The sequence below is a fragment of the Triticum aestivum genome, chromosome 1B, assembly GCF_018294505.1.
Source record: "Triticum aestivum cultivar Chinese Spring chromosome 1B, IWGSC CS RefSeq v2.1, whole genome shotgun sequence".
NCBI classification, from domain to species: domain Eukaryota; kingdom Viridiplantae; phylum Streptophyta; class Magnoliopsida; order Poales; family Poaceae; genus Triticum; species Triticum aestivum.
The window spans coordinates 38,007,673-38,029,606 of NC_057795.1; positions in this window are offsets into that span (position 1 = coordinate 38,007,673).

The window sequence follows — 21,934 nt, forward strand, 5'->3', positions numbered from 1 at the left end:
CCCGAGTGAAAGGCTGGCTTACCACTCGGTAGGATTTTGATAACTTAGGCGAGCACGAGGCTGCAGCTAAGCCTCCGAGTGGAAGGCTGGCTTACCACTCGGTAGGATTTTTGTAACTTAGGCGAGCACGGGGCTGTAGCTAAGCCTCCGAGTGAGAGGATCGCTCTTCACTCGGTAGGATTTTCACAACTTAGGCGAGCACGAGGCTGCAGCTAAGCCCCCGAGTGAGAGGATCGCTCTTCACTCGGTAGGATTTTGATAAACTTAGGCGAAACGGATTCGCAGCTAAGCCTCCGAGTGAGAGTCTGGCTCACCACTCGATAGGATTTTTACAAACTTAGGCGAAACGGATTCGCGGCTAAGCCACCCACTGAGGGGGAGTTTTTATGTGGGCAAAAATAAAAAGTGATGACACAATTATTTCTAAACCCATGAATTACAGAAGTACTTTATTGCAACTCATCCGAGTGATAAAACTTAAGTGTAAAATGGGCAGAGTAGCTCCGCGTTCCAAGCTCGGGGCTCGTCGATATTATGCTCGACGTTGTAAAGACGGTACGCCCCGTTGTGGAGAACCTTGGTGACGATGAAGGGGCCTTCCCAAGAAGGAGCAAGCTTGTGTGGTTTGTGCTGATCCACTCGGAGAACCAAATCCCCTTCCTGGAAGGCTCGACCTCTCACATTTCGGGCGTGGAAACGGCGCAGATCTTGTTGGTAGATGGTCGACCGGATCAGAGCCATCTCCCTTTCTTCCTCTAAAAGGTCGACTGCGTCCTGCCGCGCTTGTTCAGCTTCTGCTTCGTTGTAGATTTCGACTCGAGGAGCATTGTGGAGAAGATCACTCGGCAAGACTGCTTCGGCTCCATAGACCAAGAAGAATGGAGTTCTTCCGGTCGACCGATTGGGCGTGGTCCGCAGTCCCCAGAGTACAGATGGAAGTTCGTCGACCCAAGCTCCAGCCGCGTGTTTGAGATCACGCATCAGTCGCGGCTTCAGTCCCTTGAGAATCAGTCCATTAGCTCGCTCTGCTTGTCCATTCGACTGCAGATGGGCGACTGATGCGTAGTCGACCCGTGTGCCCTGGGAGTTGCAAAAGGTTCTGAATTCCTCTGAGTCAAAGTTCGACCCATTATCCGTAATGATGCTGTGCGGGACTCCATATCTGAATATTAGTTCCCTGATGAAGCTAACAGCAGTACTGGTGTCGAGGCTCTTGATTGGTTTAGCTTCGATCCACTTGGTGAACTTGTCGACTGCCACCAGTACATGCGTGAAGCCACTTCGTCCTGTTTTCAAAGGACCGATCATGTCCAGCCCCCAAACTGCAAAAGGCCAGACGAGTGGGATGGTCTTCAAAGCTGACGCAGGCTTGTGCGACATATTCGAATAGAACTGACATCCCTCGCACTTATCTACTATCTCTTTTGCCATCTCATTCGCCTTGGGCCAGTAAAATCCGGCTCGGTATGCTTTGGCCACGATGGTCCGAGAGGACGCATGATGACCACAGGTCCCCGAGTGAATATCGTTGAGGATGAGTCGACCTTCTTCTGGTGTTATGCACTTCTGACCGACTCCAGTCGCGCTCTCTCTGTATAATTGTCCTTTGATGACAGTAAAGGCCTTAGATCGACGGACGATCTGTCGAGCCTCTTCCTCATCCTCCGGAAGCTCTTTCCTCAAGATATATGCGACATACGGAATCGTCCAGTCGGGAATGACTACTAAAACCTCCATGATCAAGTCGACCACCGCTGGGACTTCAACTTCAGTCGGATCTGCGGCACTCTTGGGCTGCGGAGTTTCTTCGGTGAAAGGATCTTCTTTGACTGACGGAGTATGTATATGCTCCAAGAACACACCACTCGGAATGGCTTCTCTCTTGGAACCTATCTTTGCTAGATCATCAGCCGCTTGATTTTTCAGTCGGGGTATATGATGGAGTTCCAACCCCTCGAACTTTTTCTCCAGCTTCCTCACTGCACTGCAGTATCCAGTCATGGCTGGGCTTCTCACGTCCCACTCTTTCATCACCTGATTGACCACTAAATCCGAGTCGCCATAGACCATTAGGCGACGGACGCCGAGTGAAATGGCCATGCGCAACCCATATAGGAGGGCCTCATATTCTGCCTCATTGTTGGAGGAATCAAAGTGAATCTGGAGCACATATCTGAGCTTATCTCCTCTGGGGGAAACCAGGACAACCCCAGCACCGGAACCATTCAACATCTTAGAACCATCGAAAAACATGGTCCAATGCTCCGAGTGAACTTCAGTCGGCTGCTGCTGTTCGATCCACTCGGCGAGGAAATCTGCTATTGCCTGGGACTTAATGGCTTTCTTTGCCTCAAACTTGATATCAAGGGGAACAAGTTCAATCGCCCATTTGGCCACTCGACCAGTTGCATCTCTGTTGTGCAAAATCTCTGATAGTGGAGCGTCGCTGACGACTGTGATTGAATGGTCAGAGAAATAGTGAGCAACCTTCTTTGTGGTCATGTATATTCCATACACAAGCTTCTGATAATGAGGATATGTCTGCTTGGATGGAGTCAAGACTTCAGACAAATAATACACTGGGCGCTGAACTTTGAGAGCTTTTCCTTCTTCTTCCCGCTCGACCGTTAGCACAGTACTGACGACTTGTCCTGCGGCTGCGATGTAGAGCAACAGAGGCTCTTTGCTGATTGGAGCAGCAAGCACCGGCTGGGTGGAGAGCAGAGCTTTTAGCTCGGCAAACGCTGCATCAGCTTCTGGAGTCCACTCGAACTTGTCAGCCTTCTTCATCAGTCGGTAAAGAGGCAATGCCTTTTCACCGAGTCGTGAGATGAATCGACTTAATGCGGCCAAGCATCCAGTAAGCTTCTGGACATCGTGCACTCGCACAGGGCGTTTCATTCGGAGAATAGTGCCAATCTTTTCTGGGTTGGCGTCGATTCCCCGTTCGGAAACGAGAAAACCGAGTAACTTGCCACCAGGAACTCCAAATGTGCACTTTGATGGATTGAGCTTGATATCATACCTTCTGAGGTTGGCAAATGTTTCGGCGAGGTCAGCGAGCAGGTCGGAACCTTTTCGTGACTTGACAACAATATCATCCATATAAGCTTCCACATTCCGACTGATTTGAGTGAGTAGACACTTCTGGATCATTCGCATAAATGTGGCTCCGGCATTCTTGAGGCCGAATGGCATGGTGATATAGCAGAAGCACCCGAATGGAGTGATGAAAGCTGTTTTTACTTCATCGGGCCCATACAGACGGATCTGGTGGTACCCGGAGTAAGCATCTAAAAAAGACAACCTCTCGCATCCCGCAGTCGAGTCAACAATTTGATCTATGCGAGGGAGAGGAAAGTGATCTTTCGGGCAGGCCCGATTGATGTGCTTGAAATCAATGCACATTCGGAGCGACTTGTCCTTCTTAGGAACCATGACGACATTAGCGAGCCACTCGGAGTGGAATATCTCTTGGATAAATCCTGCCGCCAACAGTCGAGCCACTTCTTCACCAATGGCCTTTCTCTTCTGGACGGCGGACCGCCGAAGATGTTCTTTGACTGGCTTTGCAGACTTGTCGACTCTTAGGCGATGCTCAGCCAGTCCCCTGGGAACACCTGGCATGTCAGCGGGCTTCCATGCAAAAATGTCCCAGTTCTCACGGAGGAACTGGATGAGCGCTTCTTCCTATTTTGGGTCGAGCGTTGTGGAGATGCGGGTCGGAGCTGCTTCGGGGTCGGTCGGGTGAATGTGAACAGGCTTCGTCTCACCGGACGACTGGAATGCAGATTCTGTGGCGGGCTTCTTGGATCGCAGCAAGTCACTCGGATCTGCGTTTTGCTTGTATCCTTCGAACTCGACCGCTGTCACTTGGGAATCGGCAATTTTGGAGCCCTTCTGAAAGCACTCCTCTGCCTTTTTCCTATCACCGGTGACAGTGATCACACCTTTGGGACCGGGCATCTTCAATTTGAGGTACACGTAACATGGTCGAGCCATGAACCGTGCATAGGCTGGCCTCCCCAAAATGGCATGATATGCACTTTGAAAATCCACGACCTCAAACGTCAACTTTTCTTTGCGAAAATGCTTTGAATCGCCAAACACTACGTCCAAAGCTATCTGGCCGAGTGACTCGGCCTTCTTCCCTGGTATAACTCCATGGAAGCTCATGTTACTAGTGCTCAGTCGGGACATCGGAATGCCCATACCTCTCAACGTGTCTGCATATAACAGATTCAGCCCACTTCCACCGTCCATCAGCACCTTTGTCAGTCGAGTGCCTTCGACAACTGGATCGACCACCAACGCTTGCCTCCCAGGGGTGGCAATATGAGTCGGGTGATCAGATTGGTCGAATGTGATGGGTGTTTGAGACCACTTCAGATAATTTGCCTTTGCTGGGGCAACCATGTTAACCTCTCGGTTAATCACTTTCAGTCGACTTCTGCTTTCCACATCTGCGAAGATCATCAGAGTGGAGTTGATATGCGGATATCCTCCCTCACTGTCCTCTTTGTCTTCGGCTTTGTCCGACTCCTTCTCCTTGTCCTTAGACTGTTTTCCCTGAAACTGCTGGATCAGGAGTCGACATTGGCGAGTGGTGTGCTTTGGGTAAATGATATTCCCCTCTTCATCTTTCTTCGTGTGAATATGACACGGCATATCCATCACGTCGTTCCCTTCTTTATCCTTTACCTTCTTGGGGTTCCAGGATCCTTTTGGTTTCCCCTTAGATTTTCCTTGAGTCACGGCCAGAGCCTCTCCAGGAGCTGCCGGTTCAGCCTTCCGCTTCTGTTTCCGACTGGAATTTCCTTTTTCCGACTGACTCGGCTTGTGTTTGCCGCTTCGGAGTCGGTCTTCTTCTTCGCCGTTGGCGTACTTGGTAGCAATCTCCATCATCCGACTCAAGGTCATGTCACCGGTTCGACCAAATTTCAAACTCAGTTCTCTGTTCTTGACGCCATCTTTGAAGGCGCATACTGCCTGATGGTCAGAGACATTTTCCACAGTGTGGTGCAAAGTGATCCACCTCTGAATATACTCTTTGAGAGTCTCATTGGTTTTCTGCACGCAGACTTGCAACTCTGTCAATCCCGCTGGCCGCTTGCAAGTCCCTTCGAACGTTCTGACGAACACTCGGGACAGATCTTCCCAAGTGTAAATACTGCTAGGAGGCAATTGAGTCAACCATGCCCTGGCAGAACCTTCCAACATGAGGGGCAAATGCTTCATGGCCACCTCGTCGTTCCCACCACCGATCTGAACTGCCACTCGGTAGTCTTCAAGCCAAGTTTCAGGCTTAGACTCACCAGTGAACTTGCTGACTCCTGTTGCCAACCTGAAATTGGGGGGGATAACAGCGGCTCTGATAGCTCTGCTGAAACATTCAGGACCAGAAACATGTACTCGACTGCTCGTGGGCACATCTCTGTCGAGTGCACCTCGATGGGCTCTGTTCCGGTCGACCAATCCTTGCACGATAATGGATCGCGCGTCGAAGCCTGGCTCTCTGGGGTCAGCTGGAACCCTACGCCCTGTACTGTACTGACGCCTATCATCCGGCTGCCGAGGAGCGTAAGACCCACCCCTCGGAGGGGAATAAGGCACTCGACGCCTATCATCTCGGTCGAGTCTGTCGCCATATTGATCTCGCCGATGCTCACGCCCTTCGCGCCGCGGAGGCGATCTGGGGCTGTGAGCCGACTGAACCGTATTCACAGTGACAGATCGACTGTGAATTCTGTTGCGCGACTGAGACACAGCTGAATTCTGATCTCCTGCTGCCCGGAGCAGATCCCTGATCTGCAGCAAACCTCTGCTAGCTTCTGACTGCGAAGGCTGAATGGACTCTGCTATACGGGTCGCAGCTGCTAAATTCTGAATTGGGGTTCGATATACCTGAGTCGGCGGGAAGAGTTGACGTCGACTGGTGTCGGGAACTCGTTGCCGTGCGCGCTCGTCGAGTGCTCGCTGAAGGTTCTCCAATCGAGTGCGCTCGGCCAAATTGGCCAGACGCGCCTCCTCCAAGGCACGAGCCTCGGGGGTTTCTCCTGCGATGGGAATACGCATGGGATCCTCGTTCCTGCGGCGAAGCTCTTCTCTTTGCAGAGAGTCGAGTGGCTCGGGCTGGTACTCTTCGTAGCCTCGTGCAGGGTCGCCGCCGTCGCCTGCTCCACCACCACGGGCGAAGCCAGGAGGACTGTGGGGCCCGTCGACCATCAAGATTTCCGCCGCTGGATCACTGCTTCCGCACTCGGATGCAGTCTCTCCGGAGCCAGTCGACTGATCGAACAAGCCGTAGAGAGATTCGTTGGGCTCGATTGCCGCAATTTGTGTATTGGCCGACTGGCGAGCCACCGCGTGACTCACCCATCGCTGAACCCTCGACCGGCCTGAGCGCTTGCGCTGGCGGGAGACCGGGAGGGTGGAAGATGGAAGATCCGACCGATACTGGGTCGATGGTTGCCGCAGCAGAACGCCGCGGACACATGCGCGAAAATGCGTCGCACCGCGGACGGGGAGCGCATCTACGTCGAGTGGAGCCTCCTGGAGCCATGCGGAGTCGTCGGCGATGAAGGTGAGAGCGCCGAGACGGATCTCTTGACCCTCAATCAAAACTCCAACAGACACCATGATGAAAATACTCGGAAGAATCGCAACTTCTCCACAAAATCGCTAAAACACCTGCCCCACGGTGGGCGCCAACTGTCGTGGTTCTAAGCCTGACAGTAGAGTGGGGGGTAGGTATGGAGAGGCAAGGTCCTAGCTATGGAGAGGTTGTAAGCACAAAGGATGTACGAGTTCAGGCCCTTCTCGGAAGAAGTAACAGCCCTACGTCTCGGAGCCCGGAGGCGGTCGAGTGGATTATGATTGTATGGATTACAAGGTGCCGAACCCTTCTGCCTGTGGAGGGGGGTGGCTTATATAGAGTGCGCCAGGACCCCAGCCAGCCCACGCAGGAGAGGGTTTAAGGTGAGTTAAGTCTGGGGTGTTACTGGTAACGCCCCACATAAAGTGCCTTTACTATCATAAAGTCTACTTAATTACAGACCGTTGCGGTGCAGAGTGCCTCTTGACCTCCTGGTGGTCGAGTGAGTCTTCGTGGTCGAGTCCTTCAGGCCAGTCGAGTGAGTCCTCGTTGGTCGAGTGAGTCCTCGTTGGTCGACTGGAAGGCGACCTCTTCTAGGGATGTCCTAGGGTGAGTTACTTGGAACAGGTCCGTGACCCTACCCTAGGTACATAACCCCATCACGTACCACTTCCGAGTGGTACGCAATCCTGTCTTAGAGGTCATGTTGCTAGACAGCAATGAACCTACGAGCTATGGAGAAGCGATGGTGGGCCCGGATTCTGGCAAATGGCTCGAGGCCATAAAATCCTAGAGAGGATCCATGTATGAAAACAAAGTGTAGACTTTGGAAGAACTACTTAATGGTCGTAAGGCCGTTCGGTACAGATGGATTCTAAGAGGGAAGACAGACAATGATGGTATGTGTCACCATTAAGAAAGCTCAGCTTGTCGCAAAGATGTTTCCGACAAGTTCCAGGAGTTGACTACGGTGAGGCTTTCTCACTCCTACCGATGCTAAGAGTCTGTTGGAATTGGATTAGCAGTTACTGCATTATTTATGAAATCTTGCATATAGGATGTGAAAACATTGTTTCCTTGACAGTTTTCTTGAGGAAAGGTTGTATGTGATACAACCAGAAGGTTTTTGACAATCCTGAAAGACGCTAACAAGTATGCAAAGCTCCAGCAATCCTTCTAAGGACTGGAGTAAGCATCTCGGAGTTGGAATGTACGCTTTGATGAGATGATCAAAGATTTTGGGTCTATACGAAGTTTATGAGAAACTTGTATTTCCAAACAAGTGAGTGGGAGGACTATAGAATTTCTGATGAGTATATGTTGTTGACATATTGTTGATCAAAATGATGTAGAATTTCTAGAAAGCATATAGGGTTGTTTGAAAAGTGTTTTTCAATGGAAAACCTGGATTAGGCTACTTGAACAATAAGCATCAAGATCTATAAGATAGATCAAAATGTTTAATAATACTTTCAAATGAGCACATACCTTGACATAATCTTGAAGGTGTTCAAGATGGATCAGTCAAAGAAGGGGTTCTTGTCTAAGTTGTAAGGTATGAAGTTAAGAGTTAAAGCTCGACCACGGCAGAAGAGAGAGAAAGGACGAAAGTCGTCCCCTATGCTTCAGACGTAGGCTCTATAGTATGCTATGTTGTGTACCGCACCGGAAGTGTGCCTTGCCATGAGTCAGTCAAGGGGTACAAGAATGATCCAGGAATGGATCATCGGACGATGGTCAAAATTGTCCTTGGAGTAAATAAAGGACATGTTTCTCTCGCCGATGTTTCTCAAGAGTTTAGCATGGGCTGAGTTATTTTCAACACGAACCGCCTCTCGCCGATGCTTGAGTTGGGGTCAATGGAATGCATGGTGTTTAATGTCAAATAAAAGAATTTATAATTGGCTCGGTTAGGGCTAAATATTGGTCAAAGAGACACCCTCCTGGCGTTTTAATGTGACTTTGGTAAAACTATTATATAGCATTGAAATGGTTTGCAAAGTATTAAGTCTGAATCGATGCACTTACCCCTTTTGCGATTATTTGGTTACACTCTTTTTTAGATAAACAACGAATAAAAACAATGTCTTCCATTTCGATGACATCACTATGAACAAAAAATGACAACTAGATGCGAGTGAAGTGAAGTGAATATAGCTATGATCAACATTAGTTTTCTTTCAATGCTACCTTGGTGGACGCTTAGGGGGTCGGTGGTTCATACTACCAATTTGTTTATGATGATTGAGTTGCTTCTTGTAAAAAAACTGGTATAAATCTATGTTAATTCCCCTAAAGCGATAAAACCAAATAAATATTTCTCCTATATTTATGAATGTAGATGCGATCATATGTCATGATTTGGTTTGGACCTTGAGTATACTACCCAGTCATATATCTTTTTTTATCGCTTGCTTGTCATTATATTGTATGGAATAACATGAATGCTATATTTTGTCCTTTACCATTGCCACACCCAGATGGAAAAAAGACAATGAAAAGACTCTCCCCGGTACCAAAGCTAAATGGTACCAGTTCATTCCACGTATGGCGCACATGTCTTGTGTCTTCCTCTAGGATGACGTTGACCCATTCAATGGAGGAACTTGAACTTATTGCACTTCTTGTGCACCAGAAAATGACTACATGAGAGGTGGATAAGGTAAATCCATTTACAACTACTATCAAGCTTGGAGATTTATGAGAATTGCCTCACTTTTCTTATGAATTGACATGGAGGCTTATTGTTTGTGTGTGGGTGTGGACTGCCTATTGAAGAGGGGGTTGCAGAATCAAAAAAAAGCATCAGAACGGCACATGGTTTTGGTGTTGATGACAAATGATTAGGGACTAATGCTCATTCAAATGTACAAACAAGTGTTGTTCCCAAGGTTTTGAAAGTAAGATGGTGGAGGACCCACACCCCCCCAAGCAAGCAAGAAAAAGAAGAGAACACATTTACATTTCCTATGATACTTTATGGTTTATCTAAGTCGTATCAAAGCAATACAATAAATAGGGGTGTCAGAGTTGAATCCGACATATCTCAGCTAGGGGGTCCCAATATGTTGATCTTGGCTAGATGGTAACATGACAAAGCTAGAGGGACACCATGTTTTACCCAGGTTTAGGCCCACTCGAAGATCTAAAACCCTACGTCATGCTTCTGTTGTATTGATTGTGGATGGGGTACAAAGTACATGATGATCTACCTCGAGATCGTATATGAATATCTCTAACCCTACGGACAAAATCCCTCGCTTATATAGGCACTGGTGGTACCTAGGGTTGCATGTAGGTCGGTTACACCAAGGGATAAACATGTCGATGATTCAAATGTGTCTTGAAGTATTCGCCAAGTCTTCAAAGGATTCCATCTTGAGTATGTCATGGGGCATGGCAAACGTGGCCCACTTGTCGGGTGTTTGGGGATCTCGGCCCAGGCCATAAAGGGATCGTGCACTGGATTTCTAGCGGCATCATTAACAAAATCCCCTGACTCATGCGCACATATAACCGGCAAAATTATCGTGCGGTATCATGCCTTTTGATATTTGTTACGGGCTTATAAAGGGATGTTGATGAATCTAATCTATTCTTAGACCTTCCCCATTGCTTCTTGTCCCCGAATCCCCCAACCTCCAGCTCCTAGAGCACATAGCCCAGACCCAACCTTTACATACCCCTTTCAAGTCTTTCCCCACCTCCTTTAATGGCTAGAACAGACAAGCGTGTCGTCGTCGTGGCGTTCGAAGAAAAGGCGACGTGCAAGAGGGGGTTGTGGCTTCGTTCCACCATCACCCATGGCAACACTGTCGAGCTCCAGGCAAGCGGCTACCTCCCGTCATAGCACGAGGTCAAATGTCGCTCGCCCCTCGTCAGGACCGCTGTTCTCTCCACCTCTAGAGTTCAGAACCTCGGGAAGGAGAGCACATCTTCTTCATCTTCCACCTCACACGAGGTTTGGGTTTTGCAGTCCACCCCTTTCTCCATGGCCTTATGTTCTTCTATGGCCTCCAATTCCATGTTCCATCATCTGGCGCCCAACTCCATCCTCCACATTGCCTCCTACATCATCTTCTGTGAGGCATTCCTTCCCATCGAGCCCCACTTTGGGCTCTCACTCTGGTTGTTTTCTGTTAAACCACAGACAACTAGCGGCCAGATCATATAACGCGGAGGCGCCATGATGAGCAAGCTCCATGCCGTCAAGTGGATGAAAGGCAAATTCATCAAGAGGATGAAACAATGGCGAGAGGAGTGGTTCTACAAGGCCGCCGTGCCATCGGGGGACAAGGAAGGATCCTCGCCTTCTCGGTCGCGCCCCTGAAGAGGTTGCACTCTTGGACAACCAAGAACCTCAACTGGGCGAATAAGGAGGAAGTCGAGGCCCTCCAAGAATGGGTGAAGTTCCTCATTTGCCCGGGCGTCACTTTGGTGGATGTGATCCATGTCATGCTCTACTGCAAGGTCCAGCCCCTCCAGGCCCGAGCATCTTCTCTATGGAGGTATGTTCTGGACAAAGGTCTCGGTGATCTGATGCCTCTATAGAGGGAGGGACCACGACGAGATGCTGACGATTCTCTTCAAGCCCTCAGCAAATGAAATTATTTTTCGGACCGAGGGAGATGACATTATCTATATATGAGAAAAATCAATTGCCAATGTTTATCTCTTACTTATCTTTTATTTGCGGTCGAACCTTTTTTCTCCATCTTTAGCAAAGGATTGAGATCCGCGGCCATTTTTCATGACTGGCATACCTTTTCCAGGTCGGTCAAATCCACGGCGCCTCAACGCGGGGAACCTGTGAGCACCGATCTAGAGCATTTGCTGACCGAGGACCTGTGCGTGGTCATGATCAAGCAGAAGAAAACCAAGGGGACCAGGAAGAATAAAGACTCACAGGTCTTGGTCATCCGAGATGAGGTCCCTGAGCTCCCCATTGGGAGTCAGCTAAGCTCGGGCTCTGATAACCCACAAATATAGGGGGTCCTTTGTAGACTTTTCGATAAGTAAGAGTGTCGAACCCAACTAGGAGCTAAAGGTAGAATTATATTCTCTTCAAGTTATATCGACCATTGATACAACTCTACACACACCAATGTTTGCTTTACCTAGAAACAAATAATGAACTACTTTGTAGGTGTAATGGGATAAGTTTGCAAGATAATAAAGAATGTGAAAAATAAAACTTATGTGTTGTTTTAATAAAAGAACAAATAAGTTAGTATAGCGAGTGTGGAAAAGTGGTGGTAGGATTTGCGAAATTATCCTAGGCAATTGATATAAAGATCGGTAATCATTATTGCAATTTTATATGAGGGAGAGACATAAGCTAACATACGTTTCGTACTTCGATCACGTGAACTTATGATTGGAAATTTAGCAAGCATCTGCAACTACTAGAGATCATTAAGGTAAACCCAACCATAGCCTTAAGTATAAAGTCCTCTTTAGTCCCATACGGAACAACCCACTTACCCGATCTTGTGTTTTTGTCACCGACATACTCAGTCAGTAAGTAAATCAAGAACACATTGCAACACCCTACAACGGGAATCCCACACGTGTGCGCGCCATGGAAATCACCATAGGACAGCACCAAAATATAACATGCAACTCAAACCAATCTAGATCATGAATCCTCCCATATAGGACAAAAGGGATCTACTCAAACATCATAGGATGGCTAAACATCATTGGATAATAATATATAGCATAAAGCACCATGTTCAAGTAGGGTGTACAGCGGGTTGCGGGAGAGTGGACCGCTGAGTATAGACGAGGGAAGGTGGTGGTGATGACGGCAGCAAAGTTGTTGATGTAGACCACCGTCACGATGGTTCCTCCGGCAGCGCTATGGCACCACCGGAAAAGAGGGGTGCTACATCTTGAGCTTGCGTTGGTTTTCCTTGAAGAGGAAAGGGTGATGCAGCAAAGTAGCGTAAGTATTTCCCTCAGTTTTTGAGAACCAAGGTATCAATCCAGTAGGAGGCTCCTGAAAAGTCCCACGCACCTACAAACAAACAAGAACCTCGCAACCAACGCAATAAAGGGGTTGCCAATCCCTTCATGGCCACCTGAGAAAGTGAGATTTGATAGAGATAATATGATAAGATAAATATTTTTGGTATTTTTATGATATAGATTGGAAAAGTAAAGATGCAAAAAAAAGATGGTAAACTTATATGATAAAAGATAGAACCGGGAGCCATAGGTTTCACTAGTGGCTTCTCTCAAGATAGCATAAGTATTACGGTGGGTGAACAAATTACTATCGAGCAATTGATAGAAAAAGTGAATAGTTATGAGATTATCTAGGCATGATCATGTATATAGGCATCACGTCCATGACAAGTAGACCGAAATGATTCTGCATCTACTACTATTACTCCACACATCGACCGACTCCTGCCTGCATCTAGAGTATTAAGTTCATGAAGAATAGAGTAACACATTAAGAAAGATGACATGATGTAGAGGGATAAACTCATGCAATATGATATAAACCCCATCCTTTTATCCTCGATGGCAACAATACAATACGTGCCTTGCTGCCCCTGCTGTCACTGGGAAAGGACACAGCAAGATTGAACCCAAAGCTAAGCACTTCTCCCATTGCAAGAAAGATCAATCTAGTAGGCCAAACCAAACTGATAATTTGAAGAGACTTAATCACACATAAAATAATTCAGAGGAAATTCAAATACTTCTCATAGATAAACTTGATCATAAACCCACAATTCATCGGATCTCGACAAACACACCGCAAAAAGAGTTACATTGAATAGATCCCCAAGAAGATCGAGGAGAACTTTGTATTGAGATTCAAAGAGAGAGAAGAAGCCATCTAGCTAATCACTATGGACCCGAAGGTTTGTGGTAAACTACACACAACTCATCAGAGAGGACTTGGAGATGATGTAGAGGCCCTCCGTGGTCGATTCCCCCTCCAGCGGAGCGCCTGCGAAGGCTCCAAGATGGGATCTCACGGATACAGAAGGTTGCGGTGGTGGAAATAGTTTTTCGTGGTGCTCCTGGATGTTTTCAGGGTACATGGATATATATAGGAGGAAGAAGTAAGTCGGTGGACGCTCGAGGGGCCCACGAGGGTGGGGGTCGCGCCCACCCCAAGGGGGCGCGCCAGGCACATTCGTGGCCGCCTCATTCGTTTGTTGACATCCACTCCAAGTCCCGTGGATTGCGTTTGTTCCGAAAAGATCGCTCCCGAAGGTTTCATTCCGTTTGGACTCCGTCTGATATTCCTTTTCTTCGAAACACTGAAATAGGCAAAAAAAATAGCAATTCGGGCTGGGCCTCCGATTAGTAGGTTAGTCCCAAAAATGATATAAAAGTGTAAAGCAAAGCCCATAAACATCCAAAACGGGTAATATAATAGCATGGAACAATAAAAAAAATTATAGATACGTCGGAGACGTATCAAGCTTCCCCAAGCTTAATTCCTACTCGTCCTTGAGTAGGTAAATGATAAAAACAGAATTTTTGATGTGGAATGCTACCTAGCATAATTCTCAATGTGATTTTCTTTATTGTGGCATGAATGTTCAGATCCAAATGATTCTAAATAAAAGTTCATATTGACATAAGAAATACTAATACTTCAAGCATACTAATCAAAGTAATCATGTCTTCTCAAAATAACATGGCTAAAGAAAGTTCATCCCTACAAAATCATATAGTTTGGACATGCTCCATTTTCGTCATGCAAGAATGATCTCATCTTGCACACCCTCGATGACAAGCCAAACAATTGTTTCATACTTTTGTAATCTCAAACTTTTTTCAACTTTCACACAATACATGAGCGTCAGCCATGGATATAGCACTATGGGTGGAATGGAATATGATGATGGAGGTTGTGTGGAGAAGAAAATAGGAAGAAAGTCTCATGTTAAGGAGGCTAATCAATGGGCTATGGAGATGCCCATCAATTGATGTCAACATGAGGAGTAGGGATTGCCATGCAACGGATGGACTAGAGCTATAAATGTATGAAAGCTCAACAAAAGAAACTAGTGGGTGTGCATCCAACTTGCTTGCTCATGAAGACCTAGGGCATTTTGAGGAAGCCTGTCGCTGGAATATACAAGCCAAGTTCTATAATGAAAAATTCCTACTAGTGTATGAAAGTGACAACAAATGAGACTCTCTCTATGAAGAACATGGTGTTACTTTGAAGCACAAGTGTGGAAAAAGATAGTAACATTGCCCCCCTTTTTATTTTCTTTTTCTTTTTTTGGGCCTTTCTTTTTTTTCTTTGGCATTTCCTTTTTTTTCTTTGGCCTTTCTTTTTCCTTTTTTTGTTTTTTTATTTGGGGACAATGCTCTAATAATGATGATCATCACACTTCTATTTATTTACAACTCATGAATTACAACTCAAAACTAGAACAAGATATGACTCTATATGAATGCCTCCGGCAGTGTACCGGGATGGGCAATGAATCAAGAGTGACATGTATAAAAAACTATGCATGGTGGCTTTGCCACAAATACGATGTCAACTACATGATCATGCAAGGCAATATGACAAAGATGATGCGTGTCATGATGATGAACGAAACAGTGGAAAGTTGCATGGCAATATATCTTGGAATGGCTATGCAAATGCCATAATAGGTAGGTATGGTGGCTGTTTTGAGGAAGATATAAGGAGGTTTATGTGTGATAGAGCGTATCGTATCATGGGGTTTGGATGCACCGACGGAGTTTGCACCAACTCTCAAGGTGAGAAAGGGCAATGCACGGTACCGAAGAGGCTAGCAATGATGGAAGGTTAAGAGTGCGTATAATCCATGGAATCAACATTAGTCACAAAGAACTCATATACTTATTGCAAAAATCTACAAGTCATCAAAAACCAAACAATACGCGCATGCTCCTAGGGGATAGATTGGTAGGAAAACACTACAAGAAATATGTCAACTAGTGACCTTCTGTCAGTGACCCTGGAAGAATTGGTCATAGATCTATGACCATTTGAGACCAATTGGTCAAAAGCTGTTTGGGGGGCTCCAAACGCTAAACCATTGCGACCATTTTGGTCAGAAAGGTCGTAATTTCCTTACACGAAATGGTCACAAAGCAAACAGTGCAGGTCCGCTGCCTTATTTCTAGTTGTTAACGACCAATATAGATGGTCATAGCCTTGTAGATTGTGGTGGGTTGTGATGACTAGGCGCCATCTCATCAGTTTTGCCTATGTGTCATGTCCATGTGTCAATTTTTGCCCTAGGTTGTGAAGCAACCTATATTTCTGTTATTCCAAAAATTCCCAAAAAATTCTCATAAATTGTTTGGATCATATCTTCATCAAATATGTCAAAAACCTTCCTTGCCTAGTTCAAAAATGACTCAATAATATTCATTTTCCTATCATGTTCAAAGCAGCACTTTGTGAAGGAAGTACCACTTTGGCATGTCCAAATGGTATCCATTTTCTATAGTGCTTTCCTATGCCCAAATAACCATCCTCCACCAAATGCCAGCTCAATCCATTCATTATTTTGAGCCCAGCTTCAACATTCGTATTTATGTCCAGCATGGTACTTTGCAAAGCAAGTACTACCTAGGCTCCTCCTTTTGAGGTGAAAATTTGTGAAGACGGCCTTCTTAGTACCTGATCATCCTCAGCCAAAACTCACGCCCATTAGCCATGTGCATTTCCCGTACCACAAATCAAACACTTGGCTGCTTATTCATGTTTGAGCATCGATCGGTCTCCTCGTGAGAATCTTATGTTGTGATTTTCTTCCTAGCACCTACCTAGGGAGTGCCCAACCCACTAGACATGCCTAGGCCGCCCAGAACACATGGCAACGCCACGGTCACGCGGTGACCACGCGGCGGGCATGCGAGCTTACGCGCTCTAGAGTTGGGGCCCTCGGCCATCGTCCAAACCTCGATGTCTCGTCATCAAACCATGTATTTCTGATTAAATAGATACTTATTTACCTAGAAATGATTCTTGGAAAAAATAAAGGGCAAACTATGAGGCAGCTGCAGTTCAAATTTGACCCGCTTCCAGCTGAATCGACGGGAATTTGTCTTTTTCGCCATAGGTGGATCAAAACTTTTGACACCCAACCATTTGGTCAATTGTGCATTAAATATGACACAGTATTTTATAAAATTGATTTGGTCCAATTTTGCAACAAATATATGGTAGGTCCTTCATTAAACTCATTTCAGGCACTCTGAAAATGGGAAATGAATTTTCTGTGCAAAGAAAATGAAAACTTCCTTAGGCAACATTGTTTGCCATTCCAAGATGCACCCTTGTGCACAATATGAGATCATTTGAACAAACTATGCCATGAATGTGACCATAAGATTGATCATTTGGCTTGAAAGCCATGAATCTTCACACATTATAGCTCATTTCTGAGAACACTTTTTTAAAATAATTTCTGTATTACAAATTTATTATTTTTCCTGCAATCTTGGTCACATATAATGACACAATGCGAAGGTTTTCCAATTTTTTGATTTTTTTTGAATTTTTTATACCCGTTTCAAAATGCGGTCAAAACGACAGGCTTGACCGTTCCTAGCTAGTTGTTGAATCTTGGAAAACTATTGATGTTTCTCTAATTAAATAGATACTTATGTACCTAGAAATGATTTTTGCAAAAAATAAAGAGCAAACTATGAGGCAGCTACAGTTCAAATTTGACCCGCTTCCAACTGAATCGGCGGGAATTTGTCTTTTTCACCAGAGGTGGATCAAAACTTTTTACACCCAACCATTTGGTCAATTGTGCATTAAATACGGCCTAGTATTTTTGAAAAATGATTTGTTCCAATTTTGCAATAATTATTTGGTAGGTCCTTCACAAAAAACCTCATTTGGGGCACTCGAAAAATGGAAAATGGCTCTTTTGTGCAATGAAAGTGAAAACTCCCTTAGGCAACATTGTTTGCCATTCCAAGATGCACCCTCGTGCATAATATGAGATCATTTGAACAAACTATGCCATGAATGTGGCCATAAGATTGATCATTTGGCTTGAAAGCCATGAATCTTCACGCATGATAACTCATTTCTGAGAACACTTTTTTAAAATAATTTCCGTATTACAATTTTATTATTTTTCCTGGAATCTTGGTCACATATAATGACACAATGCGAAGGTTTTCCAATTTTTTGATTTTTTTGAATTTTCTGTGCCCGTTTCAAAATGCGGTCAAAACGGTTGGCTTGACCATTCCTAGCTAGTCGTTGAATCTTGGAAAACTTTTGATGTTTCTCTGATTAAATAGATACTTATGTACCTAGAAATGATTTTTGGAAAAAATAAAGAGCAAACTATGAGGCAACTGCAGTTCAAATTTGACCCGCTTCCAGCTGAATCGACGGGAATTTGTCTTCTTCACCAGAGGTGGATTAAAACTTTTTACACCCAACCATTTGGTCAATTGTGCATTAAATATGGCCTATTATTTTTAAAAAATGATTTGGTCCAATTTTGCAATAATTATTTGGTAGGTCCTTCACAAAATAAACCTCATTTGGGGCACTCGAAAAATGGAAAATGGCTCTTTTGTGCAATGAAAGTGAAAACTCCCTTAGGCAACATTGTTTGGAATTCCAAGATGCACCCTTGTGCACAATATGAGATCATTTGAACAAACTATGCCATGAATGTGGCCATAAGATTGATCATTTGGCTTGAAAGCCATGAATCTTCACGCATGATAGCTCATTTCCGAGAACACTTTTTTAAAATAATTTCCGTATTACAAGTTTGTTATTTTTCCTGGAAACTTGGCCACATATAATGACACAATACGAAGGTTTCCCAATTTTTTGTTTTTTTTTGAATTTTTATGCCCAGTTCAAAATGCGGTCAAAACGGCGGGAATGACCGTTCCTAGCTAGTGGTTGAATCTTGGAATTTTTTTGGTGTTTCTCTGATTAAATAGGTACTTATGTACCTAGAATTAATTTTTGGAAAAAAAATAAATAGCAAACTATGAGGCAGCTGCAGTTCAAATTTGACCCGCTTCCAGCTGAATCGGCGGGAATTTGTCTTTTTCACCAGAGGTGGATCAAAACTTGTGACACCCAACCATTTGGTCAATTGTGCATTAAATATGGCCTAGTATTTTACAAAAATGATTTGGTCCAAATTTGCAACAATTATTTGGTAAGTCCTTCACAAAAAAACTCATTATGGGCACTCGAAAAATGGAAAATGATTTTTTCGTCCAAAGAAAATGAAAACTTCCTTAGGCAACATTGTCTGCCATTCCAATATGCACCCTTGTGCACAATATGAAATCATTTGAACAAATTTTCGTTCAAATTTTCCCCGCTTCCTACTGAATGGACGAAATTTGTTTTTTTATAAGAGGTGGATCAAAAGCCTTTGACATGTAACTATTTGGTCAATTTTACATAAAATGTGGTCTAATATTTTTTAAAAATGGAGTTGTGCTATTTTGGAACAAATATTTGGTAGCTTCTTCACAAAAAGAATCTTCTTATGCACTCGAAAAATGGAAAATCATCTTTTTGTGCAAAGAAAATAAAAGTCGTCGAACTATGGCATCGTTTGCCATTCTAAGATGCACACTTATGAAAAAAACGAGATCATTTTGACAAACTATGCCGTTGTTATGTTTATTTTTTTAAAGTTTTGGGTCCAAAAATTTGAGATTCAAGTGCGAGATGGCCGGCCAATGAGACGCGAGGAACAGCTTTCACGCGGATCACCAAATTGGACGCAATCTGAGCCATCCATAACGCATCCATCCAACGGTGGAGCTTCTCCCGAGAGTCAAAAACCCTAACCCGCCCACCCACCCTCCCCTCGATCACCCAGATCCCCACCCGCCGCCACCCCCACTCACCCACTCCCCCTCCCCTCGGTCCCCCAGATCCATCTTCTCCTCTCCCGCAACCCCAAAACCGGCCCCGCCGCCGATCTCCACTCCCGCAAACCCATCCGCATCCCCGCCGGTGACCTCCTCCCCTACTCCTCAACTGCCCTGGCCTCCACCAGTGACTACCAACCCCACCAGCGACCTCCCTTCCTCCCGAGATGTACGGATGTGGCGAGACCGATTGCCGGATCCCCGCCGCGCCGGACCGGTGTGATCCAACTCCTTGCCGATCCCATGGCCTCCGCGGTGGTGCGAGTCCTCCTCCCCGTTCGTGTTGTCGCCTCCTTCCTCGCGGGGCGCCCGGACGCCCTTCGGTCGCTGGGCGTCGGCGACGAGGTGGGGGCCAGGGCCGCCACATAGGGGGAGGACGCCGCGGACCTCAGTCCCACCAGCTTGGGCGCCTTCCTCACGGCCTCGCGGGAGCAGTTCGCCGTCGTTGTGTTCTTCGCCCACTGGTCAGTCGCTCCCCGACTTGATTCGCGTCCTTTTTTTATTCCATATGCGGATTGCTTCGATTCGATTTGGTCTGAGATCAATCCTTTGCACGTACGCGCTTGATCCAGGTTGCTCCATGAGATGACCCTGTTCTTCAATGTGGACCACCTACAGCGCCTCGCAAGGCAGGGCCAGTCGGACGACGCCATCAAGTACGTCGTCCACTTCGTGCCCAAGGTCGACGCGATGCTCGGCGAGGAGGGGAGGCTCCTCTTCAGCTTCATCAATCTGCACAGAACCATCCACTCCATCTCCATCTGCACACCACACGGCGCCCTTATGACTGAGTTTTACGAGCGCGACCTCAGCATGTATCCCAACGCCCCCGTCGGCGCCGTCAGGTGCACCCGCTTGCTCTCGGCCTTGCACCGCAATGAGAAGCTCAGGTGACTCGTATTTTTTCCTACCGTGTTCCATTATTATGAGGGGTTCTGCATGCAAGTACGTCTGTACGTGTGAGCGTGTAGCATAGATAAAACTTCAGGTTTTGAACATCTCTTCCTCTGATATAGGGCCGCCATCGACTGGAAACTCGTGAGGAACAGGGCTGCGGAGATCGCCAAGGATTTGATCGCCAAGATCCCCGAGTTCAATGACTTGCTACGGTTGCCCAACTACCGGCATAAGCCACACAACATTCTCCCTATCCGATCCTGCAGCAGGTATATATGCTCCTTCCTACTAGTAGTACTTAAATCCGAATCCGAGCGAGTATGCGATTGGTTTTCAGTTTTGCTGGACACATATGTGGATTCGGAACTGACTAGAACATGATGATTTTCCTAGCCCACTGAAGAATTACCCAACACCTCAATACTCTGGCACACTATGTTGAGTTTTTTTAATCATGTGCGAGTTAATTGATACTACAGTAGTCTGTTTAGTCCTAGTTCTTTGCAGGACCTTGTTCTGTTAGACTCAGCATAGAAGTTTTTTGCTGTTCAAAGATTGAAATCCTGGTTCATTTTCAAAGATCGAAATGTTGTTGACCCTCTTCTTCTATGCTTAAATGGTAAAAATGTCGCATTTTGCTTGTTCTAACCATTTTTCTTGATAACTTGCAGATGCTGGCCTTCATTCATGTTTTGTCGTGAGGTCCAGGATGAACAAGTTGGGAGACGCATTGAATCTAGTTATACTGTGATAGTTTTTACCTGATGTGAACATTTTTTTTATTGTAAACTTGATGTGAACCATACTTTTCTGTAATAATGTGTTACCAGGATGAACCATCCTTGCTGTGTTACCAGGATGAACAAGTTTGATTGTAATAATGTGCCAAGTTTGGCTCTTTCTGATTGTATTCGTGATGTGTACCATATTTTTCCTGATTAGTCGTGCTTTGTTTGAAGCATTTTGTTTTCTCTCTATTCGGATTTAAATATTGTTATTTATTTACTGGAAAATTGAGATATGAAGAATATAATAGTGACAGCTCGGACTCACTTGTTAGAACCTGACAATTGGGTCCCATCTCACTAGTGGGCTCATCTTTTGGAAAAAATAAAATAAAAAAGGCCATGGCCTAGAAAATAAAAAGGCCGAATTCTTGGGCCAGGCCCATGTAGCTAATAAAAGCACAGGAAAAAAAATATAGAAAGGCCGAATTGTTGGGCTAGGCCCATGTAAAATGCTGAATTGGACTGGGCTGAATCTTGTGCCACATCAGATTGCCATGCTGGATGCCTACGTGGCCTGGGGAGGTTGCTAGTGACCAAAACGCCACTGTAGACGTATTTTGGTCATAAACATCTACGACCATTCCAGAAGAAAGGTCGCTATAGTCAGTTTACGACCGCCAGCTTTTGACCTTATTTTTTTGGTCACAAAAAGGTCACAAATTAAAATAGTGACCATCTAGTGACAAATAGTGCTAGTCACAAGTTGACATATTTCTTGTAGTGAAAGACCATCGCTCGTCCCCGACCGCCA